The sequence below is a fragment of the Ochotona curzoniae genome, unplaced genomic scaffold (genome assembly GCF_017591425.1).
Source record: "Ochotona curzoniae isolate NIBS_2020 unplaced genomic scaffold, NIBS_Ocur_1.0 scaffold_1852, whole genome shotgun sequence".
NCBI classification, from domain to species: Eukaryota; Metazoa; Chordata; class Mammalia; order Lagomorpha; family Ochotonidae; genus Ochotona; species Ochotona curzoniae.
In genome coordinates, this window is record NW_024467087.1 from 43,718,948 (window position 1) to 43,734,322 (window position 15,375).

General features: G+C 35.1%; 1 non-coding gene across 1 annotated transcript; it reads left to right on the top strand.

Annotated features, from left to right (window-relative positions):
* The first annotated feature begins 2,004 nt into the window (after nt 1–2,004).
* On the top strand, nt 2,005–2,073 carry LOC121169587. Its single transcript, XR_005885883.1, has one exon. It is a non-coding gene; the product is annotated as a small nucleolar RNA SNORD49 (small nucleolar RNA).
* The last annotated feature ends 13,302 nt before the right edge of the window (nt 2,074–15,375 follow it).

Below are 15,375 nucleotides of genomic sequence, written 5' to 3' on the forward strand. Positions count from 1 at the left end.
CATTTTGGCTATAGCGCTGGACTCTGCCCTCAATACCCTATCCCCTTATGTACACAGTCTCTTGCTGTGCTCCCCCAATAGTGCAGACACCAAATTTTTGCTTTTTACTCACATGCTCTAGTCATCCAGGATTGCTTTCCTATCCCATTGAACCTGCCCTGTATAGAATCTGTAAGGAAACTTTTGAAAACATATTTTATACTATGGCAAAGTACCAAAATTGCATCTTCAATCTGAGGATTGTTATTGATAAATTGGATTTCTGGCAATCTGTCAGATATAGCTGACCTTCACTAAATCAAGGTTTTCTTTCTTTTTGTTTTTTGTTTGTTTGTTTTGTTGTTGGTAAAAAATAGGGCATGTTTATATTTTTTAAACACATGCATAAAATCACTGATGACTTTTAAGCAAGGGTATTTACTATTCAACTGATTCAGAGACTTGAAATAAAATAAGGCCTGATTCTTACAGTTCTGATTTTTTTTGTGAGAACAACCTGTGTGCAGCATTCCATACAATAAGGAACCCTCATAGAAACAAACATTGGAAAAAATTCTATTATTAGTTACAGAAAAAGTACTTTTCTACTGGCAGTTGCAACTTCTTTGCCAAGATATTAATGATTAGGATACATTTTCACTTTTACACTTGAAAACATAGACAGTTGTAGCAGTATCATTAGCTTAAATGTTTACAAAATCAAGATAGTAATTAAACATTCTTAAGTATCTTAGTCTTCGTTATATAATTAAATGTGGAATTGCTAGGGTTTAGGTAGAAGGTTAGAGTTTTTGCTTTTGAAATTCTCCTTAAGTAGCTTATTAATACAGATTTTATTTTGTAGTTAAAGGAAGTGATTCTTTAAATGCTTAGGTTAAGTGCAACTTCAAGATCAAGTTTTGGAGTGATACAGGCCTATCTTGGACTGAGAACTCGTTGACAAAGAACTCAGACTTTGAAACCAGTTATTTGATTTTTTTTTTTTTTTGCAAAGTCAGATAGACAGAGAGGAGGAGAGACAGAGAGGAAGATCATCTGGTTGACGATTCACTCCCTAAGTGACCCCCAACAGCCAATATTGTGCTGATCCGAAGCCAGGAGCCTCTTCCGGGTCTCCCACGCGGGTGCAGGGTCCCAAGGCTTTGGGCCGTCCTCGACTGCTTTCCCAGGCCACAAGCAGGGAGCTGGATGGGAAGCAGGACTGCCAGGATCAGAACTGGTGCCCATATGGGATCCTGGCGCGTTCAAGGCGAGGACTTTAGCCACTAGAGCACCGCACCGGGCCCCTGATTTTCTATTTTTATTCTCATGTTGTCAATGTTGTTTCTTTTGCCTGTAAAGTTTTTGCCATGTTTCTTTGCTAGAGAGAAATTTCACTCATCCTGCAAAGTCTAAACTTTTCATAGCAAACCTTCTTAAAAGTTAGACTATAATGAACATATTAGTTCTGCCTTCTTACTTTCTCTGCTTTCCATCCCAATGGGATTTACAACTTTGTTCTATACACCAGCAGTGTGTGCGATGTATATGTAATCTAAACATAATTATTTAAACATTTAAAAATTAGTGTGACAGACAGGGCATGCAAAGAGACAGAGAGTAAGAGGAAATTTCCCATCTGCTGGCTGACTTCACAGCACTCCAATGGCTGGAGCTTGACTGATCCAAAGCCAAGATCTTTGGGTCTCCTACACTGCTGGAGGAAACCGAACAGTACTCCTTTCCCAAGTGTAACTGGGAGCTGGATCAGAAGTGTAACAGCCAGGGCTCCTTGCTAAGCCTCAGTGCTGTCCCCTAGAGTATATTTTTAAATCATTTAAATTTAAATGTAATTGCATTATTCAAGGCTCTCCGGAGAAGCAAAACTATGGGAATGACTAAATCTGAGGAAGTGTGTATATACAAAGGATATTTGAACGTTTATGGAAAATGAATGCTATGGAAATACTGTTTAGAAAGTTACCAATCATTTTCTACTATCTTCTTGAAAGATGCACACACAACTGCCGTGATGAGATCACTCCATAGGAAGTGCCGTCAGAAGCGAAAGATGCACACACAAACACACAGAGAGAACTTCATTTCTAGATTATATTAAAGGACTATTTTTTACGTTAAAATATATAATGACATTACTTAGCATATCATATATTTATTTATGACTTTCAATATTTTATAGTATTTTTGTGAGATTCATCCATAGTATTTTGATGTGTGTAGCAGTAAAGGGAACGGGAGAGAGAGGGATACAGAAAGGGAGGCAGAGAGTTCCCATCCACAAATGCCAGTAACAGGAACGAGGCCAAAGCAATGAAGGGAACACAGTCCAGATCTTTCATGTGGATAGCAGGAATGCAACTACTTGAGCCATCATTGCCACCTCTTAGCATCTGCATTATCAGGAAGTCGCAGTCAGTGGCCAGAGGGGATTATTGAGTCTTGGTTCTCTGATAGAATACGTTGGCATAGTACTGCTACATCAAATGCCTGCACCGCTAAACAATTATTAATACTTGCCTAGAATATATACCAAGAAATGGTGATTTCATTAATAACGTATTCTATAAATCTGTAAACTTTTATAGTAAACCTAGTTATTTGATAACAGCATTACCAACTACGTATTTCCAATATTTAAACCTTTGCCCTCCACTAACTTAAGTGTTTCAATAGCATAACTTTTCTGATAGAGACCAAAGATTTAGGAAAATGGTAGGTCCTATTTTTTTTTTCATTATTTTAAAATACATTTCCATAGTCTCTGAGGTTTCTCCCCGCCCCCATAATCCCTCCTCCCACTGATATCCCCTATATTATCACAGTAGTAGAGTCCTTCATAAAGAGTTGTAAGTTCAATCATCTGCTGTTTAAGAGTGTCCCGACATTGTAGGTATGGAAAATGACAATGTCAAAATATATTGAATAGTTTCATGGGGACTCCATCTGTGTTTTGGAAGTAGAGATGCCTACTACATTATAGCTTCATATCTGGATGTGACCGTCTCTAACACATAATTATTATACATTCCCTTAAATGAAAAGCCATAAAACAAAATTGACAGGGAGGAAAAATAGAAAATTAGCACCATGAAGTTAAATAACATGCGACTGAATGACCAATGTGCTGCTGAGTGAAAAATAAAATAAAAAACTTCCCTGAAGCAAACGATGCTGCTGTATGACCTATGCATCACTGAAGAAACTGATAAAAAAAAACTTTTTTGAAAAAAATGAAAATAAAAAACAATATTGACAGGGATATTTATCACATCAGGTGCTTACAAAAATAGAAATATATAAATAAATGATCTAATAATGCATCTCAATGACTTATTAAAAAAGAAAATGAACAGAAAGCAAGAAATGATAAAGTCACAACAAAAATAAATGGAATTGAAACTAAAAAATCACAAGCTGCAACAAGAGCCCATTTTTAAGAAGATGAGCAAAACACACTATAAGCAAGACTGGCAAAGAAAAACAACTCAGACAGAACAGGTAATATTAGAGATGGAAAAGAAAATATCCTTGGATACTGGTAAGGTGATCTCTTCTTGCTGAATGGATCCTTTGATCATAATGTGGTGTCCTTCTTCATCTTTTAATATTTTTCACGTCAAAGTCTATATTATGTGATATATCAATGGACACACTAGTTTGTTTTTCCTTTCCATTAGCCTGGGATATCTTTTTCTATCCTTTAAGTTTCTGCATATTTTTGTTGGTAAGATGTGTCTCATGTAGGCAACAGATAGATGTTTATTTGTTTTTATGCAGGCTGTTAATTTATGACACTTGATTGATGAGTTTAAGCCATTTGCGTTCAGGGTTAATATACATAGGTAGTAATTTGGTTTTGTCATTTTAGCAAGTGGTTGTTGATTATTTGAGTTAGTCTTCCTTTATTACAGCGTTCTCAAATTTTGCCTGCTGGTTTTTTTTTTTCTCTGCCAACAGAACATCTTTAAATATAATTTGTGTGGCAAGTCTGAAAGAGGAGAATTCTTTGAGCTTTTCATTACGGTAGAAGAATTTTCTTTCATTTTTTAAAGACAAAGGAAAGCTTTGCTTGGTTGCTTTTCTGTGATGACAATTGTTTCCTTTTAGAATCTGTAATATGTCACTCCATTCCATTTTGGACTGTAGAGTTCCCTTTGAGAGGTCAAATGTGAGTCTCTTTTGGATTTCTTTATGATTAATTGATTTTTTTATGTGTATATTTAAGGATATTTTCCCTATGTTCAACTGAAGAAAGCTTGATGATCATGTGTTGTGAAGATCGCTTTTGGTCAACCGTTTTGGATTTCTGTGTCCCTCCTGTATTTTGTTTTCCAATTCTTTCTCCAAATTAGGGAAGTTTTCGTTTATTATTTCATTGAATACATTTTTAAAACCAGCTTCTCTTTCTGTACCTTCTGGAACTACCATAACTCTTGGATTGTGTCTTTTAATACTATCCCTTGATTCTTGAATACTTTTGTGATCTTAACTCAGTTCCTCCTCCAGGTTTTTGATATTTCCCTCCATTGTTGAAGTAAATGTCTTCCAATTCTGAAACTCTTTAATTTACCTCACTTATTCTATTACTGAGGCTTTCATCTGAATTTTTAATTTACTCCATTGTGTCCTTCATATCTAACAAATCAGCTAGATTTTATTTTAGTGCTGCTATTTCAAGTGTGACATATTTCTTAAATTCCTTGAACTCCTGTCTGTGTGTCTCATGCTTGGTAAGAAGCATTACAACAAGTTTTTATTTTATTTATTTATTTGTCTATTTATTTATTTATTTTAGAAAGTCAGAAAAACAGAGAAGAGGAGAGACAGAGGGGAAGATATTCTGTTTGATGATTCACTCCCCAAGTGACTGCAATGGCCAGAGCTGAGCTGACCTGAAGCTAAGACTCAGGAGCAAGGAGTCAGGAGCCAGGAGCCACGAACCAGGAACCAGGTGCTTCCTCTGATTTTTCCCATTCAGATGCAGGGTCCCAAGGCTTTGGGCCATCCTCTAATGCTTTCCTAGGCCACAAGAAGGAGCTGAATGGGAAGTGGAGCTGCTGGGACATAAACAGCACCCATTTGGGATCCCGGCAGATGCAAGGCATGGATTCAATCACTAAGCTACCGAGACGGTCCTGTTTTAAAACTCTTTCCCCCGATTTCCTCAATGTCTGCCTCAGATAACCCTGAAGTTGACAAAGGTTTTTTCCTCTCTGTAGGGGAGACATCAGTAATTTTCATTATGCCTCTGCCTTTTGGTCATTGCTATCATGGTTAGATTCCTCTTTTTAGGTCCGGTTCTTAAGCTCCGTCGCCCACTGGTCTATGGGTCAATTTTACTGCTACCTGGTTCTTCATTTGTAATCACTTGTGCTACTCCCTCCAGTGAGTTTCAGTCCTAGCCCTTGTGCTAGCTTTCCGTCATGGCCTCTTTAACCCCATTTCCTGGCTCACCACTTTCTGCCACCTGTTATCCTGTACTGTGGCTGCAGCATTGCCTGCACAGCCTTTCTCCAACACCCAGTTCAAGCAGTGACCGGAATTAAGAAGACGCCAGCTGGCCTAACTCACTGGGTATCAGAGGTGCTTGTCTTGCCAGAACCTGCTGGCTGATAGGTCTGAAGGCCACCCAGACCTATTTTGGTTAGAACCCGTAGAATGCCAAGACAGTACTGTTTTCCTTGTGAGAACAATTGAGTCAGAAGAGAGTTATCTCCTGGCTTAGTGTATGTGCAGCTTGCTATCATTCCTTCAGTAACACAACCTTTTCCTTAGTATGCAAAATGGTGCCAAATGTGGCAATGGTGAGGGATCTGGTTCTGCCTGTCATTAGGTCTGGGTGCCTATTTTGAGTGGAACCTTCAGGATACCTTTGAGACCAATGCAATGCGTCAAGTCAGAAATGAGCTCACTGCTGGTTTAGCATATGTCCAGCTCTCTGTTTTCTCTCTAGGCTCATAGCCTTTTCCTCAGTACACAAAATGGCACCTGATGTGGCATTGGTGGGGTTCTGAGCTGTGAAATTCACCATCTTTCTCTATCTGCCAGCTTGGGCTCTGTCGCTCTGCTTCTGCTTTTGATCGGCTCACACAAATCACTAAGACCATCAGTTCTAAACGAGGGTTCACCTCCTGAGCTCCCAGTAAACCACCTGGCCACTGGGGGAGCACTGATTGCTGATCACCAGCCACTGCTGGGGTATCTGGTCACTGTAACACTGCTCTGCTGTCTTTGCTGCTTCCCCATGTCCACTGGTTTCCAGGTGACCCTCCGGCATCGGCCTGTCCTCTGCTATTTCCCAGCCTCTCTGTTTCATTCTGGGTAATGACTCTCCATCTGTTTAAATGTGCCTGTACCCTATTCTGCCATCTTGTTTTTTTGTCATTCTTATTTCTTGTACTTATTCATTCTTAAATCAACAATGTTTCTATTAGGTCCTCTATTCCATGTGTAATCAATTCAAAGTTCATCAGTAGCTTAGTATTTGTAAAAATGGGAACAATCATTTGGAGAACAGCACAAGATATTGTTGTTTAGCTGGAAGCATATGATTTGCTGTAAATGTCTTACATAACTATTTGCATAATTGATAGTCTTAGTTGCCAAGCATTTCATCCAGTCATTTTCAGTCATTTTTATATTTTTTTTCAGTTTTTAACAGATTCAATACAGTTTGTAGATAAAATACTAAGCTAATAATGATATTTTTATTCCTTTCTTTCACTTTTGAGATAACAATTTTAATTTGTGTTGCAATCAAGTGCTTAATGCTCCACTCAATGAAAGTTCAATAAGTAAGCACCCCCCAAAAAATCTAGTTTAGCATGAATAGTCAAGGGCTGTAAACATTAATCAAATGGACACTGACCATTTCATCCATGGACAGCAAGTTTTAGTGTCATCACACATTGTTAAAACTACAGTAGTATCACATTCTTAACCATTAATTTGTCAAAGATATCAAACAAAGCTTGACATAGCTGTATTTACAGTCATGGTGACAAACACAGGCATTTCTTTTTTGTCACTGTTTTTTGATTTTTTCCATTTTTAATTTTAAATTACGCATATAAGGAAGAATATGCAATATTTTTCCATTTCTGGCTTATTTCACTCAATGTGATGTCCTACAGTTGCAACCATTTTGCTACAAATGGTAGAATTTCATGCTTTTATATTACTGATTAATATTCCACTGTGTGTATGCAAAATTTTCTTTATCTCCTCATTTGATGATGGACACATGGTTTGATTCCATATTTTGGTTATTACAAACAGTGCTGTTATCCGTAAGCATGGTGTGGCTAGTATCTCTTTGATGCAATGTATTTCCATCTTTTGGGAATATATCTAATATTGATATTGCTGGGATCATGTACAAAATATATTGCTTTTTTTCCCCTTGAAAATCTCCATGCTGTTTTCTACAGTGGTTGGAATAATTAACCTTCTTACCAACCATGCAGGAGCTCCCTTTGCTCCATATATCCACCACAGTTTGTTACTCTTGATCTTTTGGATCTAAACCACAGGGGTGAGGTGATATTGATTGTGGTTTTGATTTGCATTACCTTAATGGTTAGTGGTGCTGAGCATTTTTTCCCACAGATTTGTTGGCCATACTTTAGTGTTGAATAAATTACTATTTATTTGACCTGTTACAGACGAAAAACCAAATTGAAGTGAACAATGAATTATTTTCTCACAAAATTTATTAAGATTTGCTAGTATAGTTGTTTCCTAAAGTATACGTGCATTAAATTGGATAATAGTTGTTAATGCTTTTTTTTTTCAGATAAAATGTAGAGCAGTTATTTATTGGACATCCCATATAATGTTTTGATGATTTACTAGAAAGTGCCTAATATCAGGTTACAGTAAAAAGGAGAGGGGAGAATTAGTTGAATCTATAACGCCATGTCAAATTAGAATGTTGGCTCTTTCATAGCATACTTGAGTAACAGAAACTGGGTGAATTTCAATTTGTTATGGAAAATTTATCTTAAGGTAGAAAAAAGATTAACTAGATTTTAAAAATCTCAATACATACTACAAGGAAAACAATAAAACAATCAAAATATGCATCTCATGTAGGTAGAAGTTGTATCAGTGAAATCATTTGGTCTGATCCTGCCATGGTAACTGCAGGCAGCATGTGAAATTCGGTGAATCTATATAGCAGACTAATTTTAAATTGAGAATTTTTGTGGCCTTTTAGTAATGTTATAGTTATCCAAATGTCCTTTAGCGAAAGATTTCTTTCCTCTTGTTTAGATAGGTACATGGATGATGGATCTAAAATGAACATTTAAGGGAAACCAGCAAGCTCATGGAGATATGGTGACCAAAATAGGAAAAATAGGAGTCACTACATTTTTTTTTTAGATTTATTTTATTTTTATTGGAAAGGCGGATATACAGAGAGGAGAGACAGAGAGGAAGATCTTCCATCCGATGATTCACTCCCCAAGTGACCGCAACGGCCGATGCTATGCCAATCCGAAGCCAGGATCCAGGAACTTCTTCCTGGTCTCTCACACAGGTGCAGGGTCCCAAAACTTTGGGCCGTCCTCAACAGCTTTTCCAGGCCACAGGCAGGGAGCTGGATGGAAAGTGGAGTTGCCGGGATTAGAACCAGCGCCCATATGGGTTCCCGGGAGATTCAAGGTGAGGACTTTAGCCACTAGGCCACACTGTCGGGCCCAGGAGTCACTACATTTTGATTGTCACTGGAATTTGACAGTTGGTTTAATTTTCATCTACTAGCCTTGGATTGTTTTTGGGAAAGATCTTTCTATTTTCTCTTATACTTCATGAATATAATCATATCCATTACTATCATGATCATGTAGCTTCTCAGAAATCATATGTAATTGTGGCAGAATACTCTTGCAGTGATCAGTTAATGTGCATGTATATCCAGATCTAGCACACTAATTTTACTTTTTCTTACCCTTTTGAATATAATATGTAACATGCCATCTGTCCCATTTAAGACATTCTTTGATCTAAGGAAAATATTTGATTGGATAGAACATCAATCTGTCCTAGTATGGCCATCAATATGTCGTGTTATATACTGCTACATATAAGCCACATTCTGCCCTTTTTTGTCTAAATTTTATACATCTTTGAATTATTCATAAGCCACTGATAGTATTATGCAATTATCAAAGTTAGACAATTGAGAGAGGCCATTTAGAATATACAAACAGTGGTATAAAAATGTATGCTATTTTTACAAAAGAAAAAAATGTAAAACTCTTCAGAAAAATACCTAGATATGTGGACAAACTGTGCCATATTAAATAGTATTATTTCAAATATACAGATTTCTGCTAAAATATTTATTTCTGTATATTTTTCTCAGGTTATCATTTCACTTTTCTCTTATAGACATAGTCACAAGTAATATTTCAGCCCTTGTTTTGTGCTTACCTAGTTTGGTGTGCTTTGAAATCCCACAAAAAAAAGTGTACATGTTTTTGTACTTTACAAGATGCAAAGTATATAAGACTGCCAGTTGTATCAGGTTAGACAAATATCATTCTGACTGTTGAAATCAGATGAAGAGACTTGATGTAGAATGTTTACAACATGTGTCAGGCTAGAATAGAACAGCATATTATAATTCTGAATATGATTGCATTCACTCATCCTCTGCATCATGAAACTTGGCTTGAAATAGTAAATAAAGCTAGGTTTCAGATCTGTCTTGCTGTTTGTGAATTTGGAAGAAGTAACTGTATATGAAGGTGCCAAAATTGTGTGTCCATATGACAAACATAAAATTTAAGCTTTCTCTCCAATACTTCCTGGAAATGCTTTTGGTTTACTTAGTAGAATTTAAAGTGATGCTCATGAATTCATACACCTTTTCTGCCTGAGGAGAGAGATAAATTGATTGATTTACATATTTATTAAATATATCTTACTAGGATGCACAAACTGGCAATATTTCATGTAGTTTACAGGTCATTTTTGTTGCATCTAGTCATTAAATGGAAAATATGAATAAAAGCCCACATAAATTGAATATCTGAAACAAAAAATTAAGTATGAAAAGCTTAGAGACACATCATATTTTATGAACATAAAAAGCAACAACCATAAAGAAAGAAAAGGATGAAGATTTTAAAGGATCTCAGGGCTTTACATTCTTCTTGAATAGTGTCTGAGTAACTCCAAATACTGTATTTTTTGGTGAAATATTAGATTTAAATATTATCAGTGAAATGTGATTCAGGCTTTCATTTTAATCTGGAAATTAAAAGTAGAAACCACAATCCACCTTTATAATTTGCTTATTTAAAATGAGCATTTCTGTTATTAACATGACTTGAAAATTCCCTGTAGTGATCAGAAAGTATTCTTTTTAAAAGTTCTTTGGCTATAACATTGATTTCCTCATAGCAAAAGACTAAAATACATTCACGCATTAATCCTACACAAATATAATATCCACTTAGTACACATTTCTGAAAACCATCTATGTCTTCTACAGGTAATAATAACTTCTTTTTTGTGAATTGTAGATAAACAATGGAAAGTTACTGGCTTTTAAAAGTTAGTTTCCCCTTTGATTCATTTAACCATTGCTACAGAATAGTGACACACATTATATAAGTTGACCAGAGGCTCTACAGACTAAATCTTTTCTGCTTTATATACAATAAGCACCCTCTTTTGCGTGGTGCATAACTTTGGAGAACTGTAGCAGATGTCTGAAAGTGGTAGTAGTACTAAACCCTGAATGTGACATATTTTTTTTAGTATATGTAAATAATCTCTGATAAATTGTTACATTTATAAATTAATCAAAGTAACAATGTAGCGATAACTGATAAGACAGAATACTTACAACAATATGCTGAAATAGAAGTTATTAATTTATTTCTGGAATATTCTATTTAGTATTTTTAGAATTGAATTCAGCCATAACAAAGTGAAATAATGGAAAAGAAAACTGCAGATCATTGGGGGACTACTGTAGATAATAAATACGTACTATCTGGAAAACAATATATGGAAAGAAGTTCAATATGTTGTTTGATATTGATTACCATTGATGATCTTATAAATTTTACCCATATGGATGATTGAGAATAGGTTATATATTATAATAACTTGGAGAATAAACTATGCTCAATGCTTATATTCTCCCTCACATAATCATTTTTGTTTTACGTGAAATTTGACTCTGTGATCCATCTGCTTTGAAAAAGCAAGGAATCAAGATAATTTTTCCAATGTATTTGCTTTTATTTGCTCTTTTAAGCAGTTTCAGGACTATTTTTTAAATGGAAGTTTACCTAGGAGTTATCAATTCTAAAATACTTTGCTATATAATATTTTGAGGACTAATATTTACCTGTAAGTTATCATCTCATATGTCACTGAACATTGATGCTGATTTATATTAAGAAATATCAAACATAACTGGAAAATTATAGATATGTGTGGCATGCAAACCAGGGTTTGGATACTACCTCTGGCTAATATTAATTAAATAAGCATAACTGGTTTAATTAATATCTCAGAACCTCAGATATATATTAATACCACCTATTGCATAGAATCTGTTATTAGGAGGATCACTAAAGGCAATATAAATAAAATGGTGATATAAGTAACTCAGAGTCTGACATACAGAAGAAATTTAATCAAATATCAGCATCTTCTTTTTAGTTCTGCCCCCTGTCTTCAATATCTCAAATCCCTGAAGAACTAAGATTTTTTTTAACCTCCCAGTACTGTAATATATAAAGTATGACCAATGGAGAAAGCAAGTGCCTGGCTGTCAAGATATGAAGATTGTTGTGTTTTTGGTTGTGTCAATGATGGATTACATGTCATTGATATATACTCTGTTGATTTCAGGCAAAGAGAAATTTATTTAGCTAAGATGCTATGTTAAACCTTTGTGTCTGTCTAGATAGTTTTGAGGTCATCCAGCTATGTTTCTATATAGCCTATCTAATCTACCTGTCATCTGCATTGCGCAAGGCTATATGACAATTAAGGATAGGAGCAATTTTGACTACAGGTATACGTTGAGGAGTGATTACATGTACTACAAAAATATAAATTATATATAGTACAAGTATATAAAAATAATTTGGAGTGTGTGTGTGTGTATCACTACTCAATGTAATTCTTCCAGAGGCTAGATGAATAAACAAAGTTTAACTTCAAAATATGACATTTATCATCTAAAATTAAGTTTTTTAGAATTTGGTTGAATTGTCCCACTAGAATTTTTTTCCAAAGGAAACAAGAAGCAGATAATAAAGTACACCTTTCTGTTTGCTTGAAGTTTGCATGTTCATAGTTGAAGCCAGATCCCAAATGTTAAAAATGTATGGCTAGTTTGTAATATGCATTGACACCTTGAAATTTCATGCTATTGACCAATACTAATATGAAGTGAAATTGTTAGTGGAATCCTAAACAGTACAGGAGATCTCAACAGATTTTTTTTTCCATTTAACTTACCCCAAATAACAAAGAATGTAAAATATGTAAGGAGGTAAATGCTCCAAAAATACCATTTTGTACTTTAGACAAAAAATGACAATAGACCACATTATTACTTTGTTTCATGTCCACTCAAGACAATCCAAGAGTGGATCTGCTGTAGTCTTCAAGAGAAAATGTAATTGTGTATATTCTTAGATATGAATAATTCCTCAGCATCTGGCTTTTGTAAATGATGTAAATTGTCCAAATAGTTATTTACATTTGTGTAGTATCCTTACAAATTATTTGAAAGACTTTTTAGGCCTGCATAACAAGGTGCCACCAACTGACAGCCGAAGTTTGTTCCTCAGAGTGTTGGGCAGTAGCAGTCCCACATCTTGTATTGCAGGACCATGCTCTCAGTAAAGCTGCCAAAAGCCTATCCTTCCACACCTATTCCAGTTTCTCCTAGCTTGACATGTTTCTTCAATTCAATTGCAACAGCATAAATTTAAATTCTTCCTCTACCATCACATGGTTGTCTTCTTTCTGTATCTCTCTTCTTATAAGAACATTCTTCAATAAGTTCACTTTCTGAGGTCTTTCTGGTTTTGGACTTTAAGACATGTTTTGGGGTACACATTTCAACCCATAACAATGGATAGGGTACGCGATTTCTTTTAAAATTTAAGAGGATATTTCAGCACTTTGAGTCACTTTGTGACTTTGTTAACACGCACACCTTTACTTTTCCTATCATGCTGCATTTAGAAGTAAATAATAGGAGTGCTCAGCATGAATTTGAAAGAGAAGTTTGGAAAGAGTAGATTCTGAAAGTTTTGGGCAATTGATGTTACGGTAGGATATTTTAGATATCATATAAACTAACATGGCAGCTCAGAAAACAATATTCTAAGAATAAATATAAATGAAAATGCATTTTCTTCAAATGGTGGCTCTGTATACATGAGTTTTTAAACCATATTTCTGCATTTTACTTTTTGCTCATTTTATGTTGCTGAGTAACAAATCACTGCAAATGCAGTGGCTTACGACAGTATTCATTTCATAGTTCAAAATACCATAGGTCAGCAATTCAACATGACATGGTTGGGTTCCCTGTTCACACTAAAATCAAAGTACGAGTCAGACTGAATCCTCACATAGGGATCCTGGCGAAACATTGGCTTTGAAGCTCATTCAGATTGTTGGCAGGATTCAGTTCCTTGTGGTGGTCTCATTTGTTCCTTCTATGCAATTCTCAGCAGAAGGGTTCTTAAAACTCCTTCTCAGAGGCTCACCCATTTCACTAACAGCAGGATGAATCATATGTTTTGTATTTCTTTCTCCTAAGTGATTATCCTCAAGTGATTCTGCTCCAAAAGGGCACATGTTAAAAAAAAAAAAGGAAGAAAATCAGGCTAACCTGGATAATCTGTTTTAAATTTTAACTGTAGCATATTATTTAATCATAGGAGTTACTGAATTTACAGCTGAGGGCATAAAATTCTGAGGTCCACGTTAGAATTTCATAATTCTCAATTTAGTTACTGCTATTTCATGTTATTATTTTAATAACTGAGTAAGCAGAAGGAATGAATTTATTATGGGGCACTTTTTTCCTTTATCAATTTTTTTTGGTTTTTTTATTGTTATGATTTTCCATGATATGGTTTATTAGACATAGAAATTTCCCCCCTGCCACACACGCTATTTATTTTTCCCCATATTATTATAATACTACAGTTCTTCAGCAGGAGTCACAAATCCAACATTCTGGTATTTAAGTATATCATGCCATTGTATGCATAGGCAAAGGTAGAAATCTAGTATAATTATCAAGGTATATTTAAGAGTTTCATTGGGAGTCCTCTTTTCCAATGATATCTGTATCACATTTAAAGTAATATTAAGTACACAAAAATAATTGTTTTTAGTATTATAATACATTATACTTATATGCTGTATAGATATCCATATGCTAATAGTCATTATTAAAGGAAAATATCTTATGTTACACTTAAGAATTTGGACATTACCAATACCTTACATCCATTTCTATGTAACACAATCTACTAACTGCAGAAAGGTACTTTTTGAGCTTATTCCATAAGGTTCTGGTCTTGCGGTGGGCAGAATGCACAGTAGTTATGATGTTGATTAGTATTCCTGCACCTCATATTGGAATATGTGGGTTAGGTTCAAATTCTGGCTCTGCTCTGATTCCGGCTTCCTGCTAATGTGCACCCTGGCAGGAGGAAGGTGGTGGCTTAAGTAGCTGGATTTACATGGATTTACATGGATTTAATTAATTAATTAATTAATTTACATGGATTCCATTTACTTACATGGAAGACCTGGGGTGAATTCTTGGTGCCTAAAATCCTTGCCTATGTTGCTGCAGCAATGAATCAATGACTGGGAGATCTTATTCTCTCTCTGTATCTCTCTCTCTGACTTTCAGAAAATAATTTTAAAAAATACTATTTAAGAAAATGTAGACCAGAAGGAAATAATTGGTTAAGGGATGAAAATACAATTTGGAACAAATATGAAAAGCACAACCAGACTTATGTTTGGCAAGAATGTCTTAAGTACTAATTAACATTTACATTAGGTATAGAATTTTTATGTGCTATTATAACAGGTATAATGAATTTTTTTCTCAGTAATTTGAGGTCCACAAAATAGTACAGAACAAATTCATTGTGTTTGAGAATTTGGATATATATTTTTTATTCGAATTATTTCCTTTGAGACCATGAATGATCTGCAGAAAGCCATATTTATTAGCAGATCAAGCAATGTTTCCAGATTTCATAAACAGTGGGCATTCTTTCACACACCATATGTTATGCCAATAAACAGACTGTTTTTATTATTGTTCTCATCAGTAAAGTAAGGATGATGATAGTA